Here is a 24,496-nt window from a genome sequence, read left to right as displayed (position 1 = left end):
AGATCTAGAAACAGATTCACTACCCCTTCAAAGAAGCTTAGAGCTCAGTTGGGATATGAAAACTGACAGCTTTACTTTTAGAGTATCTAGAGAAGAGAAGCCGTTCACGAGAAGAGGTGTCTTGTCCATGGTCAACGGCCTTTATGACCCGCTAGGATTTGTAGCCCCCATAACCATGCAAGGCAAGGCTCTTATGAGAGAAATTGCTACTGAACATAAACAAAGTGAATGGGATACACCTCTACCTAAGGAGAAAGAAATGCAGTGGAAGTTGTGGAAGGGCTCATTAATAGAGCTTGAACAGCTTATCATCCAAAGGTTATATGTCCCTGTTTCTTTGTCTGCCACTAAGCAAAGAGAATTGTGTATATTCTCATATGCATCTACTATGGCTATAGCAGCTGTAGCCTACCTTAGAGTAATGGACTCTGAAGGATAAAGTTAGGTTGGGTTTATCATGGGAAAGTCTAAACTAGCTCCACGTCCTGCTCACACTGTTCCACGTTTGGAGCTGTGACTTATACTAGTAATCCAATAAAAATACTGGAAATATTTAATTCAAATTTGACTAAATTATACTGTCCTGACCAAAACTTTGATAAGACCAAAACAGATACAGTGGTGTGAAAAAGTGTTTGCCCCTTCCTCATTTCCTGTTCCTTTGCATGTTTGTCACACTTAAGTGTTTCGGAACATCAAACCAATTTAAACAATAGTCAAGGACAACATAAGTAAACACAAAATGCAATTTGTAAATGAAGGTGTTTATTATTAAAGGTGAAAAAAAATCCAAACAATCATGGCCCTGTGTGAAAAAGTGATTGCCCCCTAAACCTAATAACTGGTTGGGCCACCCTTAGCAGCAACAACTGCAACCAAGCGTTTGCGATAACGTGCAATGAGGCTTTTACAGCGTCCTGGAGGAATTTTGGCCCACTCATCTTTGTAGAATTGTCCTAATTCAGTTACATTAGAGGGTTTTCGAGCATGAACGGCCTTTTTAAGGTCATACCACAACATCTCAATAGGATTCAGGTCAGCACTTTGGCTAGGCCACTCCAAAGTCTTCATTTTGTTTTTCTTCAGCCATTCGGTGGTGGACTTGCTGGTGTGTTTAGGATCATTGTCCTGCTGCAGAACCCAAGTTCGTTTCAGCTTGAGTACACGAACAGATGGTCGGATATTCTCCTTCAGGATCTCTTGGTAGACAGCAGAATTCATAGTTCCTTTTATCACGGCAAGTCTTCCAGGTCCTGAAGCAGCAAAACAGCCCCAGACCATCACACTACCACCACCATATTTTACTGTTGGTATAATGTTCTTTTTCTGAAATGCAGTGTTCCTTCTACGCCAGATATACTTGGACACACACCTTCCAAAGAGTTCCACTGTTGTCTCATCGGTCCACAGAATGTTGTCCCAAAAGTCTTGGGGATCATCAAGATGTGTTGTGGAGAAATTGAGATGAGCTTTGATGTTCTTTTTGCTCAGCAGTGGTTTTCTCCTTGGAACTCTGCCATGCAGGCCATTTTTGCCCAGTCTTTTCCTGATGGTGGAGGCATGAACGCTGACCTTAACTGAGGCAAGTGAGGCCTGCAGTTCCTTGGACGTTGTTGTGGGGTCTTGTGTGACCTCTTGGATGAGTCGTCGCTGCGCTCTTGGGGTAATTTTGGGCGGCCGGCCACTCCTGGGAAGGTTCACCACTGTTCCATGTCTTCGCCATTTGTGGATAATGGCTCTCACTGTGGTTCGCTGGATTCCCAAAGCTTTGGAAATGGCTTTATAACCCTTTCCAGACTGATAGATCTCAATTACTTTCTTTCTCAATTGTTCCTGAATTTCTTTGGGTCTCGGCATGATGTGTAGCTTTTAAGGATCTTCTGGTGGACCTTACTGTGTCAAGCAGCTCCTATTTAAGTGATGCCTTGATTGTGAACAGGTGTGGCAATAATCAGGCCTGGGTGTGGCTAGAGAAATTGAACTCAGGTGTGGACAACCACAGTTATAGTATGTTTTTAAAAGGGGGGCAATCACTTTTTCACACAGGGCCATGATGGTTTGGATTTTTTTTCACCTTTAATAATAAACACCTTCATTTACAAATTGCATTTTGTGTTTACTTGTGTTGTCCTTGACTATTGTTTAAATTGGTTTGATGTTCCGAAACACTTAAGTGTGACAAACATGCAAAGGAACAGGAAATGAGGAAGGGGGCAAACACTTTTTCACACCACTGTACTCTATTCTCTGACATTAAGCTCCCTGCAATGAAACCAGACCAACAAGAATTTCTGGAAATCCCTATAACTGCGTTAGAAGTTCAAATAGCTATTACAGCATTGAAGTAAAAGACCAGGCCCTGACGGGTTTTCGTCTTTACACTATAAAAAATGTATGTCAATCCTAACACCTATATTAACTCAAGCCTTCAATTCCTTATTAGCTGGACACTCATTTAGAACTGAAAAATTTACTTCCATTATTTCTATGCTTCCCAAACCTAAATCAGACTCTACCTCTTGGACCAATTATCATCCTATATTCCTTTTGAACCTGGATATTAAATTATTGGCTAAAATTTTAGCAAATAGACTAAATAATATTATAGGGAAGCTGATACATCGTGATCAAACAGGCTTTATGCCCAGGCGTCAGGTGGGAGATAATGTCAGAAGAGCACTTCTATTGACACACGCAGCCAAGATTAGACGTATCTCGACTTGTCTCTAATCATTGGATATTAGGAAAGCATTTGACTCGGTCACATGGCCATATATGCAATACATTCTCTAAAAATGGGGCTTCAGAAATATTTTTTTGTTCTGGATCTCCTCTTTATATAGTGACCCGAGAGCATATGTTAAATATTTAGGTTATAAATCAGCTATGATTGATATTAGGAGAGGTACGAGACAGGGTTTTCCTTTATCCCCTTTGCTTTTCGCCCTACTAATAGAGCCTCTGGCACATTTAATTAGGGATAACCCCAATATCAAAGGCGTAGAATTAGGTGGACATCATCATAAAATGCGTCTTTTTGCAGACGATATACTCATTTTTTTAACCCATCCTCGTGTGTCAGCTCCAAATCTAATTAACATCTTAGAAAAATTTTCCAATATCTCCAGATATATATCAATCCTACCAAGTCCAATGCGCTTAATGTTTCCTTATCACAAGCTGAACTTTGGCAAGCCCAAACTTCCTTACCATTTACTTGGGTATCTCACCACATTCCATACTAATTATTTACCATTATTGAAACAAACTACTGGCCTAATGAAACAATGGTCATCTCGTCCATTGTCTTGGATAGGGAGAATCAATGCTATTAAAATGTCGATACTACCAAAAAACAAGCAAACTCTGCCACAGAACGAACCAGGGGTAAGCCTCTAAGTCTCCTCACCCCTCCCAGGTACTTCATGGGAAAAATTGGGGGCCAACGGTCGGTGTATCGTGCCCCACAACCTCCATGGCCCTCCTCCACAATGGACCGCTTCCTAACTAGGCCCTAATTCCCTGCCTTGATTACACAGGGGGACCCAGAGGATTACGTCAGTTCACTTATGGCGGAGGATTCCTCACAGCAGCCTCCCCACCCACCCTCTCCTCCAGTGGCGGCCCACCCATAGGGGGCGCCCGGGCGCCGCCCCCCCTCTCCCTAGGTGTAAAAAAAAAAAAAAGTTAAAAAAAAGTAAAAAAAAAAAAAACAAAAAAAAATAAAAAACGGGCCCTTTAAGACATTTAAAAAAAAAAAAAATGTAATTTAACAATTTAACACAGTGTACTGTGGCGCCGCTCACAGTGCACTATTAGAAGCGCCACGTAGATGCAATCACAAGATTGCATCCATGGCGCTTCATTTGCGGGTTAAAAACCCGTCTTGCGGCGCACTGCAGAACGCCGACTAGCTTCCGCCCGTAAAATCACTGTGATTCTACGGACGGGAGCATTGTCATTCTTAGACAGGCAGTCACTTCCGGCTTTCGGCTGCTTCACGAAACCCGGAAGTGACGTAGGCAGCTCCGTTCCTTAGCCCGAGCGGAGCTACCAAACAGTGAGAGGTGAGTCACCGCATAAAGGCTTTCTAGCTTCTACTTTGTGGAGAATGTTCGTGCATTTAGCTGAATGAATGCAAAAAGCTTTCACAGCCAGAAAGGTTTCCCCAGGCCAGGCGACTTTTGCCGTGGCCAATCAGAGAATGAGCTCTGAAGGGGGAACTCCACGCCAAATTTCTGAAAAAAAATTTGACGTGGGTTCCCCCTCCGAGAGCATATCAGGCCCTTAGGTCTGGTATGGATTCCAAGGGGAACCCCCTACGCCGAAAAAACGGCGTGGGGGTCCCCCCCAGATCCACACCAGACCCTTATCCGAGCACGCTACCTGGCCGGCCAGGAAAGGGGGTGGGGACGAGCGGGCGGCCCCCCCCTCCTGAGCCGTACCAGGCCGCGTGCCCTCAACATGGGGGGGTGCCTTGGGGGAGGGGGGCGTGCGGCCCCCCCACCCCAAAGCACCTTGTCCCCATGTTGATGAGGACAAGGGCCTCTTCCCGACAACCCTGGCCGTTGGTTGTCGGGGTCTGCGGGCGGGGGGCTTATCGGAATCCGGGAGCCCCCTTTAATAAGGGGGCCCCGGATACCGCCCCCCACCCTATGTGAATGAGTATGGGGTACAATGTACCCCTACCCATTCACCTGTGAAAAAAGTACAAAAAAAACACAACACAGGGTTAAAATATTTTATTGCACAGCTCCGGGGGTCTTCCGTCTTCGGGGGTCTTCTCGCCGGACTCCTCCGCTATCTTCTTGTAGCTCTTTTGCTAGCGGAGGAGTCCGGCTTTCTTCCTCACCGCCGGCCTCTTCTCCCGACTTCGGGGGTCTTGTCCCCCTCTTCGGTTCTTCTGCCGGGCCACCGCGCCTTCTTATAGCTCTTTTAGAGGCGGTGGCCCGGTCTTCTGCCGCCGCCGCCCGTTCTTCTTCTTCTTCTCCTTCTTCTCCAGGAGATGTTGCCTCGATGATCTCCCTGGCCGGAATGCCAGGGACGCGCTGCGCTGCCACTTATATAGGGACAATGGGGCGGTGTCACATGGGTTGATGTCACATGGGTTGGTCACATGGGTTGATGTCACAGTCGCCATGTGGGTGGGGCGGCCTGGTACGGCTCAGGAGGGGGGGGCCGCCCGCTCGTCCCCACCCCCTTTTCTGGCCGGCCGGGTAGCGTGCTCGGATAAGGATCTGGGGGGGACCCCCACGCCGTTTTTTCGGCGTAGGGGGTTCCCCTTGGAATCCATACCAGACCTAAGGGCCTGGTATGCTCTCGGAGGGGGAACCCACGTCAATTTTTTTTTCAGATTGCATAAGGGGCGTGTTTTATGAGAAGTGGGAGGGGCCAAAATGATGGGCGGGGTCATGATGGGCGGGGTCTGGCGCCCCCCATCCAAAAACTTCACCAGCCGCCACTGCTCTCCTCTAAGCAGGCCCTCCCATCAGAGCTGATGGACCTCAAACTCCAGGCCTTGGCCCAGCAAGTCACCAGGGATATATCCCAGGAGATGGGGAGGATCTCCGGAGAACTCAGGGGGGAAATAGACACCCTAGGGAAATGCACGGCAACCCTGGAGACGAAATTTGATGAGACCCTGCATTATGTGCAGGCTTTTGAAGAGGAAAATGCTACTCTTAAAAACTCTGTCTCCCAATTGCAATTACAACAGGAGGACCTCGTGAATAGGGAAATGCACCAAAACCTCAGGATCCGCAGTGTTTCCAAAAAGATAGCTGACAATAACATAAGGCCATACCTTCTCGGCCTCTTCAACACCCTTGCTCCTGAAATAGTGGACATAGACTGGCGCCTGGACCGGGCTCACAGGTCCCTGGCTCCTAAACCCCCAGCAGGGGCCGGGCCTCTTGATATAGTGGTACGCTTCCACTTCTATGAAAGCAAGGAGGCTCTGACAAAGGCTACACGCAACAGATCCAGCACTGAGTATAAGGGGGATAAAATTCAACTGTTCAGTGGCCTTTCTCCTATCACGTTGGCCAAGTGCCACTCTCTGAGACCCCTCACTTCCCACCTTCAAGAGCATAAGGTCCCATACTATTGGGGCTTTCCCTTCCGCCTGAGTGTCAACATGGAGAGGGTCCAGCACACCCTGTGAGGGGGGGACCCCCCAGGAAGCTTTCCTCAAAAAAACTGGGCCTTCCCCGCTCCCTGCAGAGTTTGACCAAGCACCTCCAACCCCCCCCAAGACACAGCTCTATCACCTCCAGGATCTGGATCCCAGTGAGAGGAAGAGGATCGAGGGCTTACTCCACACCCCAACGCTCTCAACGTTCCAAACCTCCCACCTGACAACCTGATGGGGCCCCATCAGGTTTGCTTTTGTTCTCTGTTCTCCCACGCAGGGGAATGTGGCTTTCACACCAACCCCATCCCTGAGGGGTTAGTTGTGCCTCTTCAATTGGCATTTTGCCTTGTTTGGATGCACCGCTCTCAGTTTGGTTGACTTTTAAGGTTTTGCTATCTACTATGACCATGGTTTCCTCCCTCAGCAGCTACCCTTGACATGGAGGTTTTGAGGAGCACCTACAACACCAACGACCTTTCTGGATCGTCGTGGCGGGATGTCACGGACCTCTCCCCATGTTGGAGACTGCCATGCTCCCCACCAAGTCCTTGGGCTGTGGCCAAGGACCCCTGAGTGGTTTGACTCTTTTTGCTCGTTTTTGTTTTTTCTAGGCAGAGTCAGCCTTATGGCTGCTTTGCTTCAATATACTCAATGGTCCCTTTTTTGGATCATCAAATGTTTTGTTTTGGGGGAGGCTGAAATTTGTCTTCATTTTTCTTATTATAATTTTATTTTATTTTTATTTTTGTTTTTATTTTTCCTTTTTAATCCTATTTTTCTCTAATTTTTTTACCGGTAGCTTTCATGTCCATTTTATGTTTATATTTGTTATTAGGTATTTTTCTCAATATCACAACTAACCTCACCATTAGTATTGACTGTCTTATTTACAATATGCTGCTAGACAGGTTATGGTCCATTGCCAATCCCCTTTTGAGCCATGTTGTGTCTGGGACTCCGCTCTCTGATTTGCATATTCACTGGCCTGACTGTCCTGACATGACATGGCTTTGAAACTAGTATCCTATAATGTGAAGGGCCTGAATTCCATAAAGAAGAGATGGCTGGCCCTACGAGAGTTCAGGACCTCCGGCGCAGATGTGATTTTAGTCCAAGAGACGCATTTCCGGGCCGGGGGTTCCTTTAAATTCGCATCTAAACATTTCCCATTGTCCTATGTGGCATCGGACCCCTCTGGTAAAACGCAGGTAGTAATTTTAATAAGACGCTCATGTCCTATCTAGGTTCGGTCATCCCACTTGGACCCTCATGGTCGTTATATAATACTGCAGGGATCATATTTGTCTAACCCTATGATGATCATGAACATCTACACTCCCAACTCAGGTCAAGTTAAATTTCTCACAGACGCTTTAGAGCGCCTACAGAAGCTCTCCTCCCCCTTTACGGTAATAGGGGGTGACTTTAATGCTGTGCTCTCTCCTGCCCGAGACAGGAAATCTCTATTCAACATCACCTCACCCCCTGCCTCACACTCCCTGGCTACCTCCTTCCGAAAACTGATCCGAACACATCACATGTTTGACGCATGGCAGATAAAGCATTCCTCAGGTAGGCAATTTTCATTCTACTCCCCCCTCACAAGGGGGGGAGTAGACTCCCTCTGTTCTCCAGATTGGACTACTTTTTTATTACTGCCCCCTTGATATCCCACACAGTGTCCTCCAAACTGGGTGCAATAACCTGGTCGGGCCACGCTCCCTTGACCCTAGACTTAAGTCTTTCAGCCGCTTTTCCCCAGGAAATGTCATTGGAGACTCAATGAATCCCTGCTCAAGCACCCTGAAACTAACACTAAACTCGAGGCGGCCCTAACTGAATATTTACTCCTGAACAAATGTTCTGTACCCAGCCCGTCCACCCTCTGGGAGGCCCACAAGGCTTTTTTTTTTAGGGCAATGTATTGCCCTCAGCTCAAAAAAGAAGGATGCAGCTCTCTTGAAATCCTCTCTATTGTCAGAGCTCCAGACGCAGAAAGAGCTTTACTTCACTCCCCCATGGTGGGCCGGATGCGCACGGTAACTGGTCTAAGACACTGCATAAAATCCCTAGACATGTCAAACATAGATAAATCACTCCTGTGGGCTAAACAAAAGTTTTACGAGTTTTCGAATAAGCCCCACAGGATGCTGGTCTCTAGACACAACCCAAGGCCCTTTCACGTCTTCCCAGAACACATCAAACTCCCTGATGGGACCCCCACTTTCTGCCCACAGACCATGACCCGGGTATTCGGCAAATTCTATAACAAACTCTATAATTGTCTCACCTCCAAACATCACCCTCCATTTGATGAGGCTTCTTTCGAGGAGTTCATGTCAGAATTAAAGCTCCCCAAGCTGTCAGACTCGGAAATGCAAACACTAAACGCGCCCATTACAGAAGACGAAATAGCTAGCACCGTCAAGTCCCTTCCTTCTCACAAAGCTCCAGGCCCAGATGGATTCCCATATTCCTACTATAAGAACTTCCTCCCAATTCTGTCACCTCACCTAGTGTCCCTGTATAATTCGCTTCTTCAAGGCAAACTCCCCCACCAACAATTCCTCCACTCCTACATCACGGTCATACCAAAACAGGACAAAGACCAAACCCTGCAAGACAATTACAGGCCTATAGCCCTTTTAAATTTGGATTACAAGTTATTTACAAAAATCCTCACCAACCGTTTATCCCAATTCCTGACAAAGCTAATAGACAGGGACCAGGTGGGCTTCGTCCCTACCAGACACGTGGAAGACAACACCCGGCAAACTATAGACCTTATTGACATGTTGAACAGAGTCCGATGCCCTGCCCTGATTCTTAGCCTAGATGCCCAAAAGGCATTTGACAGATTAAGCTGGCTCTACATGTTCGCAACCCTTACTAAATTTGGTCTACATGGACCCTTCCTCTCCGCTCTAAAATCCCTATACTCTAACCCCTCCTCTCAGGTCCACCTAGTTTTCTTCACTTCCCAATCATTCCCTATGACAAACGGGACTAGGCAAGGTTGTCCTCTCTCCCCGCTCCTCTTTATATTATGCTTAGAACCCCTGGCAGAGGCTATCAGATCCCACCCTGACGCCAAGGGGGTCCCCATGCAGCAAAGGGAGTATAAAATATCCCTATTTGCAGACGATGTCCTCCTCACCCTGACAAAACCTTATATTTCCCTCCCTTCCTTGCATGCCCTACTCTCTCAATTTAGTTCCCTATCGGGCTATAAGGTCAACACTGCAAATACGGAAGCCCTCCCCCTCCATATACCCTCAGATGAACTCCTGAAACTGAAAAGTACATACTCCTACCGCTGGTGCACATCATCCCTCAAATACCTGGGGGTTCAGCTTATGACATCTTATTCATCCCTCTCTTTGACCAATTATCTCCCACTGCTTAGGTCTATCCATAATATGTTATCCCGATGGACTTCCCTCCCATTGTCATGGATAGGCAGAATTAATATGCTAAAAATGTCAATCATGCCGAAATTGCTATATTATTTTGAAACTCTACCAGTCCCCATCCCAATGACACAGATAAAGATACTTAAGCAGTGGTTCCTTAAATTAATTTGGAATGGCAGTTATTTTTTCCCCCAAGGATCAAGGGGGCATGGGAGCTCCAGACATCTACAAATACTATCTGGCCTCTCATCTGCGAATGGTGGTGTCTTGGTCCTGTCTCAGACCCCCAAATCGCTGAACAGAGATAGAGATGGGCTCTCTCTTTCCGACCCATCCATGCTACTTAGTGTGGTCCCCTGGGACAACGGTGGACCCCAGGCTTCTAGGCCTATGCCTGAGTCCCATGTTGTTCACACTCAGACTGTGGCATTCCTGCCTTTCTAGATTCGCACTGCACCCCCTTCTAACATGCTCTTCAACCCCTTAATTCCCGACAGTCTCTCGCATGTTCATATGTTCCCCTGGGCAAGAGAGGGACTGTTCCAACTCCGCCACTTCGTTCACCCGGTCTCGCGTAAAATTAAAACCTTTCCAGCCCTTCAATCCAAAAGCCAAATCCCAGAACACTTGAGGTATTCATACCTCCAGATAACCCATTATTTTTCAACACTCTCCCCCTCTCTCACCCTCACCAAACCGATGCCCTTTGAGCTTCTCTGCTCACAAGGCTCCTACCAAGCACAGCTAATTTCTAGTATATACCACATACTCCAGGAGAAGTCATCTCTCACTGCTTATTCCCATTCCTACATGTACAAATGGTCGCAGCTCACACAACAACAAATAACAATCCCACAGTGGTCCAGAATTTGGTCCTCGACCTCTAAAATTTCAAGATTCATGGCACAGAGAGAGACAGCATGTAACGTTTTAATGTTCTGTTACGAGACCCCTGAGGTTATTCATCGATATGACTCCTCTCTCTCTCCCATGTGCTGGAGATGTGGGAAAATTAAAGGATCACATTATCATATCTTCTGGCAATGGGCTTTGATCATTCCTTTCTGGCCCATGGTATCACAAATGCTCCAACAGATTTTTGCCACCTCCATCCCATTGGATCCTATCCACCTTCTCCTAGGCCTTCCCATCCCGGAGTTGGGAAAGACGGCAAATAAACTAGCCTCATATGTTCTGCTGCAGCCAAAAGAGCTATACCCTCTAACTGGTTATCTACTCAGCCCACAACCTAAACTCAGCTGATAGAAAGCATCAAGGACATACGTAGAATGGAACATATGTCGGCTATGGTGGAGGATAGGGTTGATAGGTTTGGTGAGATTTGGGCTCCCTGGGATGCCTTGGCTTATGGGCTATCTCCTTCGACCTCAATGCCCCTCACCATCCTCTCATCAACTTACCCCTAGCATTCCCTTGGATTCCTATACCCCAATGTACCTTACTTTGTTGGTATTCCATGCTCTCTTACTGGCCTGGCAGATATTCAAAGCCCGCCCTCTCTCTTGAGAAAAACTATATAGTATATAGGTACGAAGCCCTCCTATGTCAGACAGTCGTCATGTTATTGAAGCTATGAGTCCAATCCCCACTTTCTACATTATGTATTTCATGGTGGCCACTTGCTTTTATTTTTATTTTTTTGTTACCGTATATACTCGAGTATAAGCCGAGATTTTCAGCCTCTTTTTTGAGGCTGAAAGTGCCCCCCTCGGCTTATACTCGAGTCATCGCTGTCTGCCCGCTCGATCAGCATGTCGAGCAGACAGACAGCGGCCATTCTATTCAAAAGCCGCGCCTCCGGCTCCGCCTTCGCCTGTGATAGGCGGAACACTGAATTTCCCAGCAGCCTGTGTTCCGCCTATCACGGACATCGTATCATCCTCGTACTACGGACGAGGATGATACGACGTCTGTGATAGGCGGAACACAGGCTGCTGGGAAATTCAGTGTTCCGCCTATCACAGGCGAAGGCGGCGGCGCAGCTTTTGAATTTTACAATGGCCGCCGACGAAGAGGGCACGGGACGGAGGCAAGGCAAGGCACGGCACGGCACGGGACGGGACGGGGGCAAGGCAAGGCACGACACGGGACGGATGCAAGGCAAGGCACGGCACGGGACGGAGGCAAGGAGGCAAGGCACGGGACGGAGGCTCGGGACAAAGGTAGGCTGGACACACACACACACACACACACACACACACACACACACACACACACACACACACACACACACACACGGATGGATGGAGACACACACAGGGATGGATGGATGGATGGATGGAGACACACACACACAGGGATGGATGGATGGATGGATGGAGACACACACACACAGGGATGGATGGATGGATGGATGGAGACACACACACACAGGGATGGATGGATGGATGGACACACACACACACAGGGATGGATGGACGGACACACAGGGATGGACGGACACACAGGGATGGACGGACACACAGGGATGGACGGACACACACACAGGGATGGACAGGCATGTCTCACCCTCGGCTTATACACGAGTCAATAAGTTTGCCAGTTTTTTTGGGGGTAAATTGGGGGCCTCGGCTTATATTCGGGTCGGCCTATACTCGAGTATATACGGTAATTATTTATTTTTAATTTCAGTCATCCCGATGTCCTACCCTTTGTTAAACATGCTATATTTCAGACAATAATTATCCACTGTCAGTTATGTATGTTCTAGTATATTGTGAAAACTTTCCTCAATAAAAATACAATTTATAAAAAAAAAATTCTCATAACCTCCAATTTACACACAATCCCCTCCTTTCCTTTATTAGGAACCCAGCTTTCTATCCCACTTGGAAATGTCATTTGTAGCCTGGTCTTCCAAAATACTGTATCGATTTCATAATCTGGTATCTACTAATAATATTCATACTTTCTCTACATTATGTGATAATTATGGGCTTCCCAGCACTGTACTTTTCCGCTATCTACAAATTTTTTTTTTTTTTACACCCTTCATTAGGATGGGATCAATACTTAACCAAATGTTACAATTTGAACCTATCTGCGATAGCGACCCACACATACTAGGACTGATTTCACTTTTATATAAAAAACTTAATTCGATTACTAATGACACTTTACCCTCTTATGATATCAAATGGTCACAAGACATGGTAAGAACATTTAGTAGAGACGAATGGGACAGTACATGGTTAGCAACCATTCCTCCCCTAATTGCTTTGTGTTAGAAACCAATTTTAAAGTCCTGGCACATTGGTATTTAGTTCCAGCCAGGATAGCTAAATTTGTCCCATCATATCCTGCAACTTTCTTCAGAAGTTGTACCTCACCGGGCACACACTATCATATTTGGTGGCAATGACCGATAGCTCAAGTTTTCTGGTTAAAAATATTAGAAATGGCTTCTAAAGCCTTAGAAGTCTTGATTTCATCCTGACCCTGCCTTGGTATTTATTAATCTTAAACCTCCTGCACTTACCCAGATTTAATTCCAACTACTCATACACCTCACTACTGCAGCTAAGCAAACTATTGATAAAGCACGGAAAACTCAAACCTTAGTTTAGTTTAGTTAGTAGCTGAAACCAAACATTGAATAAATAGAGCTCTTATTTTTGCCAAAATGACAGCTATTGAAAACAATAATATTAAAAAATATAACAAAATATGGAGACCATGGGTTAAACATGTCCTATCCTCAGATTTCGATCAAACGTTGTTACTGCCTTGTTAACAATCCCAACATTTGTCACTTTTTCTCTAACCTTAGGTGTTACCTTGTTGTGGGCCTGATTGCCACCATGGGAGACTTCTCTCTTTCTTCTTTTTCTTCTCTCTTCTTTTCTTTCTACTGCTTCTCTATTTTTTTATTTTCTTTTCGTTATTATATATAAATATGTTTTTAAAAACATGTGATTTCACTATACCCCTTTAAGCGACATATATAATTTAGAGTTCAATTACCCCAAATCAATCGATTTCTCAATCAGCATCATTTTTCTTTTTTTTCTGTTCCAACATGTATAGTGATTGAGAATTACTTTTTTATTAGAAACAAATAGAAACAAATATCCTTTTACCTTATGTTACTATCTCTTATCTTTTTAGGAAACTTTTACATACTCTAATACAGTGCCTGCAACCGTTCGCAGCTTGTACCCATGTGGGGTGGATGGAGGGTCCGGAGGCATGATATTTTTTACAAATATTGTTTGAGTATATTGTTCTGAATATTATATTTTCTCTATTGCAATGTTTGCTAAAATATCAAAGGACTTTATTTTTAATTTTTTATTATTTCCCAATATGGATACGCAAACGACTGTTGAACTCTAATACTGTTTGATTTGCCTCATATATATATAAATATAGTGTTAATAATATGTTTTTCTTTTATAAACTTCAATAAAAATATTGGACAAAGAAAGAAATGTAGTTTGCCAAATTCCCAAATGGAATGTGAGCAATCACAATCATACGAAGTTGTCTTATGTAACAACATTCTTGTCTGTTGCTTTGTTTACAAGTGTCAACATATAATTAACCGCTTAACAACCGGCCCATAGCCGAATGACAGCTACAGGGCGGTTGTTTAACGCTGGGAGGCCGTCATATGACGTCCTCCCAGAATTCCGCTCTCGCGCGCCCCCTGGGGCGCGCACTCGAGAGCATCCATGGACCCGGCGCATCACGGATCACGGTAAACGGCCACTCATCGCGGCCGTTTACCACGTGATCGCTCCGTCAAATGACGGAGTGATCACTTGTAAACAAACCGGCGTCATGTTATGTTATGTTACGATGTGGGCTGTATCTGCAGTGCCCACATCGCTGCTCACCGAAAATTAACCCCTCAATTCCTTGCCAATACTCTGCAATACCCTGCAATACTCTGCAATGCCAGCTAATACTCTGCAATACTCTGCAATACCCTGCCATTACTCTGCAATACCCTGCAATACTCTGCAACACTCTGCAACACTCTGCAACACTCTGCAATACCCTGCAACACTCTGCAACACCCTGCAATACCCTGCACACTCTGCAATACCCTGCAACACTCTGCAATGCTCTGCAACACCCGCCAATACCCTGCAACACTCTGCAATGTCCTGCAACACTCTGCAATGCCCTGCAACACCCGCCAATACCCTGCAATGCTCTGCAACACCCACCAATACCCTGCAACACTCTGCAATGCTCTGCAACACCCGCCAATACCCTGCAACACTCTGCAATGCTCTGCAACACCCGCCAATACCCTGCAATGCTCTGCAACGCAATACTCTGCAACGCCATACTCTGAGATACCCAGCCATACTCTGAGATACCCAGCCATAGTCGGTGATACCCTGCAATACCCAGCCATAGACACACCCCCCCTCCCGCCGCCCTCTGGTGCTTCTACCGACTCGCCAATACGATCAAAGCCAGAATCTTTTTTTTTTTTTTTTTTCAGGCTTCCCAGCTTAGAGGTGAGATGTGGGGTCTTATTGACCCCATATCTCACTGTAATGAGGACCTGTCATGCCATATTCCTATTACAAGGGATGTTTACATTCCTTGTAATAGGAATAAAAGTGATCAAAAAATTTATTTTTGGGTAAAAAAAATGTCAAACTAAAATAAATAAAGTAAAATGAACAATAAAAAAAAAAAATGTTTTTAAAGCGCCCCTGTCCCCATGTGCTCGCATGCAGAAGCGAACGCATACGTAAGTGCCGCCCACATATGAAAACGGTGTTCAAACCACACATGTGAGGTATCGCTGCGAACGTTAGAGCGAGAGCAATAATTCTAGCCCTAGACCTCCTCTGTAACTCAAAACATATAACCAGTAAAAAAAAATTAAATCGGTGCCTTTTGGGATTTTTAAGTAGTGACGTTTGGCGCCATTCCACGAGCGTGTGCAATTTTGAAGAGTGACATGTTAGGTATCTATTTACTCAGCGTAACTTCATCTTTCACATTATGTAAAAATTGGGCTAACTTTACTGTGTTTTTTTTTTTAAGCACAAAAAAAGCATTCGAAAAATTGCTGCGCAAATACCGTGCGAGATAAAAAGTTGCAACGACCTCGATTGTATTCTCCAGGGTGTTTGCTAAAAAAACATATATAATGTTTTGGGATTCTATGTAATTTTCTAGCAAATAAATTATGATTTTTACATGTAGGAGAGAAATGTCAGAATTGTCCTGGGCGCTCCAGAACGCCTGAAGGCGCTCCCTGCATGTTGGGCCTCTGTATGTGGCTACACTGTGAGAAAGTCTCACACATGTGGTATCGCCGTACTCGGGAGTAATAGCAGAATGTGTTTTGGGGTGTAATTTGTGGTATGCATATGCTGTGTGTGAGAAATAAACTGATAATATGACAATTTTGTGAAAAAAAAAAAAATCTTGATTTTGCAAAGAATTCTTGGAAAAAATTACAACTTCAAAAAACTCATCATGCCTCTTACTAAATACCTTGGAATGTCTACTTTCCAAAAAGGGGTCATTTGGGGGGTATTTGTACTTTTCTGGCATGTTAGGGTCTCAAGAATTGAAATAGGTCGTCAGTACTTCAGGTGTGATAAATTTTCAGATATTGGCACCATAGCTTGTGGACTCTATAACTTTCACAAAGACCAAATAATATCCACCAATTTGTACTTATTTTTACCAAAGATATGTAGTAGTATAAATTTTGGCCAAAATTTATGAAGAAAAAATTACTAATCTGCTAAATTTTATAACAGAAACAAAGAAAAATTCATTTTTTTACAGAATTTTCAGTATTTTTTCTTTTATAGCACAAAAAATAAAAAAAACAGCGGTGATTAAATACCACTAAAAGAAAGCTCCATTTGTGTGAAAAAAAGGACAAAAATTTCATATAGGTCCAACGTTGCATGACTGAGTAATTGTCTTACAAATTGTGAGAGCACCGAAAGCTGAAAATTGGTCTGGTTATTAAGGGTGTTTAAGTGCCCAGTGGTCAAGTGGTTAAAGATCCAGTAAGGTAAAAGTGTCACCTAAAAAATGGGAGAGAGAGAAAGCAATGTACGTAGGTAAAGCCTCCAGAGCACATCACACCCTTTCAAGATATCGAAGCCATGGCTGGCAAGTTTTGTTAATGGTACACGAAAACTTTAATCATTACCCAAGCAATATTCATGTTTGCTCTGGCACTGGTAGCCCTGTATTTGTTTAAAGCTAAAGCGCAACACAATTCATTAGCTAATCCAATATATACATATATATTTATTCTATAAAAGAATTGAGCTCTGTCATTTTAAAGCCCTTGTTTATAAATTTTAGGGACTCATTAATGATGGAATGGTACCACTGGATGTGGTGCCCATATTTGAAAAGGGATCAAAGTCTTTACCAAGTAACTATAGACATGTTATGGAGAAGAAGAGGGGGAGGTAGATGGGATTATTACGGTGCTGATAGTAGTGAAGAGAAGAATGTATTATAAAGATAAAAATATATTTTATTAGATATAGTAAAAACAGCCACAGTGGTACAGTAAGTTCAAAATTTTGAAACTACAAATATTAATATCCATACAAACAATGATCACAATCCATCAGTTAGTTTAGATAAAGAAGTTCTTGGCTATTCAGATGAAATCCCGACATGTTTCGCCTACACAGAGGCTTCTTCAGGGGAGCCAATAATTGATGGAAGAAAATTTTAAAACAGCAAATGAGAGAGGAGATTCACTGTAAACAGAGTACAACAAAATTAGTGGATCCGGTCATGGTAAGAAAACACAGCCCAGACTTTTAACAGCGCCCACGGATCACCAAAAGTTAATGGGCTAAAAAAGCCAGTAATGTGTGTCATTATAGTGATAAACAATGATACCTACCAATCTCTGAAAACAAGCCCCGCCTGTACACTAAAGTGAAGACACCCCTCAAGCATGGAGAGCACGCCGGTCCCCGAAACCCCCAAAAGAAGGTGACTGCAGGAGACAAATGGAACAAACAAAAGGTCCATTTTCATAAAAAATCATGGGGCCAAGGAAGGCTCCCGTGAGCAGTTTCATTAAATAGAAGATGAAAAATGTATTTCGGTATAATGTAAAATGAGGAAAACCTACCTGAACAATTTGATGTTGAATGTGTCACATAAGGGGAACTAAAGTTTACAGATAAGCAGGTCCTTGGGATACTTTGATGTCAATATGATAACCTAGGTTATAATTAGATAGTTAAAAAGTTCCTCATAATAAGGCAGATGGGTAAATGTCAGAGTAAATAGATGAAATATATAGATAAAAGATAAAAGAAAAAAAGTGCACTTTAATTTAAATTGGCAATATGCTCAAATTTTTTAAATTAGTCACTGAAAAACGCTTACCATAAGCCAAAAGAGAGAGCAGAGACAAATGTTGCTGTGCTTCACTGATAAAAGTATGAGATCGCTCTATGGCAAAAGGCTGCAGCAGGTGGACCAATCAGCCAACAAGTGCAGCAGCTTAAGAGATTGATCTAAAATATAAGAAGCAGAAAGTAAACCGGACGAATCCCAATAAATCATGGGGGTAAAAAACTCAATATAGCTGAGAAGTAGGAGAAGGAACATGGGCTGTGTGAACAGACCATGTACTCCTCTAAAGACTGACCTTCACAGCGGGATCACCGCTATCATGTTCTGCAGGGCCGACACACCTGCACAGTGAATGTGCCTTTTATCTCCCTCACACTGACGTGACGCCGGATGTGAGCAGACAACAGATGCGAGACTGCGCATGTGTCCCGAACGGGTAGGCCTACAACCCCCACAGTGCACTGCGGCGGCATCTCCGTAACCACGGAGACTGAAATGCCGTCTCAGGCATATGTGGGGACCGTGGGAAGGGCAGTGTGGGGGTTCAGAAGAACCTTCCAAAATACTGCCGATCAAAGGCCACAACGGGGTGCATTATGCTGGTACTGCAGTCCGCATATTTATAGGTCTAGCTTCCACATAGCTTGACCCGTGCGTCCATACAGGCACCATTGCTGGAGATGGAGGGAACAGGCGCGCTCTCCCGAAGGGGTCTCCACTAGAGGGGCGGGCTTAAAAGAAAAAAGAACAGCAAAAAACGAAAATAATATAACAGAACAAATTGGAGCTGATATACACGTTAACAGCTCACTACTTGAATGACTGTTTACTAAAAAAAAATTTTATGAGATAAGTAGGCGAACGGGAAAAGAAGGGCTATGTTTATCGGCCGAATCCACAGAGGTACAAAAACTAATACTAACAACTTAATAATAAGAATACAGTAATAGTTTAGGACATACAAAAATATCTTGGGCAATAGTACAAGAACAATTACATTGTTTCGGTTAGAATGAAACGCAGCTGTAGACAAAGTAGTGTGTGCAAGCATAGATGGCTTAATCAAGTAAGTTAATCCTTTCAACAAATATTACGGCAGTTTGATCTTGTATGATAATTTGAAGTGAGTCGCATCCTGATACAGAATATGAGGGAATTATGTTATAGAGTATAGCTAGAATGGGCACACACCAACATATATATTCACATTCAGACAAACAAAAAACAACATTCATACTCAGCAAACAGATAAACCAACAGACTAACATAAGGACAAACCAACAGGCTAACCCACACATTGACGAACAAAACAAAGGTATGACAAACAAGTGAACAATAACAGATAATTGGACAAACAGACAAAAAACTGAGGGTGGGGGGGAAATCAGAAGGGGAAGGGGAACCTAGTCAAGGGTCTGGCATTTTGTGAAGGGTTAATATCTGGATTTCTACAGTCTAACTCTTTATAAAAATTCCTATAGAGTCAATATTTGGACAATATATTCTATTGCTAATATGTGACAGAGTAATTACAGAAAGTGCTTGTAGGTAATGTATTCGTTTAAGCCTGGATAATTGGTGGCTTCTAAAGTGTATATCCACTGTGTTTCCAATTGTAGTAAACGGGTGTCAATTTCACCCCCTCGGGCATGGATAGGTACATGTTCCAAAGCTGAGAAATGTACACCGTTAGAATTGAAATTATGAGAAATGCCTATATGTCTATTTAATGCTGTGGTGCATAGTCGTTTAGACAGGGGCAGCATATGGTCTCTAATCCGTTTGAAAAACGGGTGCTTCGTCTTACCAATATAAAAGCATCCACAGGGACAGCTAGCAAGATAAACTATTCCTACAGTTTTACATGTCGCATTATGCCTGATGGTATGAATAGAACCGTCTGGCAGTGTGACTTGTGGTAATCCAGAGATAAAACGGCAGACATCGCAGTGGCCACATGGATATGTGCCAGTGCGGTTTGGTTTGGCGGGTTGTCGAATATTAAAGTGACTTGTGACTAATCGATCTTTCATAGACTGAGATCTGCGGTAGGTAAGCTGGGGAAAAGGTTTTATATATTTATGAATTGTTTGGTCCGCCAATAATAAGGGCCAATATTTAACAAGAGTTTCTCTCATTTGATGGTGTTGCCGTGAATATTGCGTAATGATACGTAGAGGTGTATTAGAGATAGATTTGGGTTTGGGATAAATTAAATCGTTTCTATTCAATTTTATCACTTTATTGTAAGTGCGTTTGAGTAATGATTTGCTATAGCCGCGTTGATTTAGTCGCATAGTCAAATCTCTTGCAGCTAATTGAAAATCAATGTCTTGGGAACAGTTTCGACGTAAACGTAGGTATTGACTATAAGGGATACTATCTAGAAGTGGTCTAGGGTGTGCACTTGCGGCATGTAAGATAGTATTGCCAGCTGAGGGTTTACGATAAAGGGATGAATCAATTACACCCCTTTTATCCAATTTGATACATAAGTCGAGAAAGTTGACCTGAGTCTGACTAAATTCCATAGTGAATTTAAGGTTAAATTGATTATCGGACAGACCATCGAAGAACTCATGTAGTTCGTCGAGGGTACCTGTCCAGAGAATCAAAATATCATCGATATAGCGATGCCAACCCAGGATGAACTGACTCCAGTCCCGGGATTGGTCACTTGAAAAAATTTGTCGTTCCCACCCCCCCAGGTACAGATTGGCGTAGGTAGGGGCACATTTGGTGCCCATTGCTACGCCCTGCACCTGGAGGTAGTGGGAACGATCAAACATAAAATTATTATGCGTGAGAATGAACTCCAGTAATTGGAGCACAAAATCATCATAACTCTCAGAAGTAGGTCCTCGTTCTTTAAGAAAAGAATGCATGACTTGGATGCCCATGGCATGCGGAATAGAGTTGTAAAGACATTCGACATCCAGGGCAACCAACCATATCTCTAGTGGAAGTTGTTTTCCATCAAGGATTCGTAACAGATCGATGGTGTCTTTTACGTAGGATGGCAAAGATAGTACGTGTGGAAATAAGTGTTTGTCGACTAGTGCACTAGCGTTTTCAGTTAAACACTGACACCCTGACACAATAGGTCGACCTGGGAGATTAACAAGAGATTTATGCAGTTTAGGTAGCGAATAGAATGTAGGGATTTGTGGATTTTTTACATTCAAGTATTTCCACGTATTAAGATCAATGATGCCATGTCGGTAGGCCCGAAAGATGAGTTGATAATACTTTGTGGTGAAATTTTCGATAATGAGTTTGGATATTGGGCGATACCATTCCCTATTGTTAAGGATGTCAAGGCACATTTTTTTATATGCCTGGACATCCATAACGCATACATTGCCCCCTTTATCAGCGGGTTTGATAACTAAGTCAAGGTTACTTTGAAGATTTTGGAGTGCCTGTCGATGTTTAAAGGATAAGTTATGCCATAGAGCGATCTCATACTTTTATCAGTGAAGCACAGCAACATTTGTCTCTGCTCTCTCTTTTGGCTTATGGTAAGCGTTTTTCAGTGACTAATTTAAAAAATTTGAGCATATTGCCAATTTAAATTAAAGTACACTTTTTTTCTTTTATCTTTTATCTATACATTTCATCTATTTACTCTGACATTTACCCATCTGCCTTATTATGAGGAACTTTTTAACTATCTAATTATAACCTAGGTTATCATATTGACATCAAAGTATCCCAAGGACCTGCTTATCTGTAAACTTTAGTTCCCCTTATGTGACACATTCAACATCAAATTGTTCAGGTAGGTTTTCCTCATTTTACATTATACCGAAATAAATTTTTCATCTTCTATTTAATGAAACTGCTCACGGGAGCCTTCCTTGGCCCCATGATTTTTTATGAAAATGGACCTTTTGTTTGTTCCATTTGTCTCCTGCAGTCACCTTCTTTTGGGGGTTTCGGGGACCGACGTGCTCTCCATGCTTGAGGGGTGTCTTCACTTTAGTGTACAGGCGCGGCTTGTTTTCAGAGATTGGTAGGTATCATTGTTTATCACTATAATGACACACATTACTGGCTTTTTTAGCCCATTAACGTTTGGTGATCCGTGGGCGCTGTTAAAAGTCTGGGCTGTGTTTTCTTACCATGACCGGATCCACTAATTTTGTTGTACTCTGTTTACAATGAATCTCCTCTCTCATTTGCTGTTTTAAAATTTTCTTCCATCAATTATTGGCTCCCCTGAAGAAGCCTCTGTGTAGGCGAAACATGTCGGGATTTCATCTGAATAGCCAAGAACTTCTTTATCTAAACTAACTGATGGATTGTGATCATTGTTTGTATGGATATTAATATTTGTAGTTTCAAAATTTTGAACTTACTATACCACTGTGGCTGTTTTTACTATATCTAATAAAATATCTTTTTATCTTTATAATACATTCTTCTCTTCACTACTATCAGCACCGTAATAATCCCATCTACCTCCCCCTCTTCTTCTCCATATTTGATACAACTGGGATGAAGTGCGCTATTAAATCCTTGCCTGACCTGGTTTTCTTCACCTTTCTATAGACATGTTAGTTTAACTTCTATAGTCGGGAAGATACTGGAGAGTTTAATAAAAGACCATATAGATGAGTTATATTTTAAGAAACAGACAGCTTAATTCATAAAAAAAACTGAAGTTGTCAAACAAACCTGATTTCTTTTTATCAGGAGGTAAGTAAAACCTTGGAAAGAGGGGTGGCTGTGGAGGCAGTATACTTGGATTTTGCAAAAGCATTTGACACAGTTGCCCACACACGGCTAATGTGTAAGGTAAAGTCCACAGGCTTGGAAATGTATTCTTTCTTGAAAAGAGGAGATTAACCACTTGCCAACCAGCCACCATCATTACACTGAGGCAGGTTGGCACAATCTCTCAAATCGTCGTAGGTGTATGTCGTCACCTTTAAGGGCGATAGCTGATCTCTGCCCTTACTAGTAAAAAAATAATAATAATAATAAAAATGCCATAAATCTATCACCTATTGTGTAGACGCTATAACTTTTGCGCAAACCAATCAATATACGCTTATTTTTGCTGATGAAGAAATTAGTTTTTTTACTTTGTTTTATATGTATTATAGCAAAAAGTAAAAAATATAGTTTTTTGTTTTTTTTTCAAAATTGTCGCTTTTTTTTGTGTATAGCACAAAAATAAAAACTGCAGAGGTGATCAAATACCACCAAAGTAAAGCTCTATTGTGGGAAGAAAAGGACATCAATTTTGTTTGGGTACAATGTTGCATGACTGCGCAATAGTTAGTTAAAGCGACGCAGTGCCATATCGCAAAAAATGGCCTGGTCATTAACCACTTGCCTACTGGCCACTTAAACCCCCCTCCTGCCCAGACCAATTTCAGCTTTCGGTGCTCTCACACTTTGAATGACAATTACTTAGTCATGTAACACTGTACCCAAATGAATTTTTTGTCCTTTTTTAATACAAATAGATCTTTCTTTTGGCGGTATTTGATCACCTCTGGGTTTTTTATTTTTTGCGCTAAAAGTGAAAGAAGACCGAAAATTTTGAAAAAAAATGCATTTTTCTTTGTTTCTGTCATAACATTTTGCAAATAATTATTATTACACCTGATGTACTGTCTCATTTCTAGCAAACCAAACAAGCCAGGAAAGTACAAATACCCCCAAATGACCCCTTTTTGGAAAGTAGTCATTCCAATGTATTTAGTAAGAGGCATGGTGAGGTTTTTATTTCCCACAATTCTTTGCAAAATTAAGATTTTTTTATTTTTAGCTTTTTTCCATAAAATTGTCATTGTAATAGGTTATTTCTCTCACATGGTATGTGTATACCACAAATGACACCCCAAAATACATTCTGCCACTCCTCCCGAGTATTACAATATCACATATGTGGGACTTTTTCACAGCTTGAAAGTGGTTAAGGGTAAAATTCTTCTGGTTAAGGGGGATATAATCAACATGTACAAATTGAAATGCATAATGCCGCGTACACACGAGCGGACTGTATGGCGTACTTAGTCCGTCGAAACACATTTCAGCGGACAATCCACTCTTGTGTGGGCTTCAGCTGACTTTTTCAGCGTGCAGTCTGGCGTACTAAGTATTTCAGTTTTTTCGAAATTCTTTCCGTCGTACTTTGGTTTCAGCGGACAGTACGGTCGTCAGTATGCTAGTTCGACGGACTAAGAATGGCGCATGCCCAGAAAGGATTTACACGGCGGAAGGGTGCTTTGCTGTGTCTTGGACTTCCTATTTCTAGTCCCGTCGTACGTGCTGTACACGTCATCGCGCAAGCTTTCGACGGACTGTTTGTGCATCCGTGTGTGGTCAAGTCCGTTCAGTGGAAAGTACGACGGACTGTCCGTCGGATTGTATGTCGAACTAAGTATGCCATACAGTCCGCTCGTGTGTACGCGGCATAAGGGGTCCACATGATGAACTTGGTGTTGAGTTATTCACGTTAAGGTCATCAGAGAGGACAAGGGGACACTCTTTATGGTTTCTGCACAGTAAGAGCTGTGAAAATGTGAAATAGACTCCCTCGAGGGGTGGTTCTGGCCAGCTTAGTAGATTGCTTTACAAAAAGTCCTGA

This window comes from Lithobates pipiens, unplaced genomic scaffold (assembly GCF_037356315.1).
Source record: "Lithobates pipiens isolate NorthernLeopardFrog02 unplaced genomic scaffold, aLitPip1_a1.2 Scaffold_16, whole genome shotgun sequence".
Classification (NCBI taxonomy): domain Eukaryota; kingdom Metazoa; phylum Chordata; class Amphibia; order Anura; family Ranidae; genus Lithobates; species Lithobates pipiens.
This window is presented reverse-complemented; position numbering follows the sequence as displayed.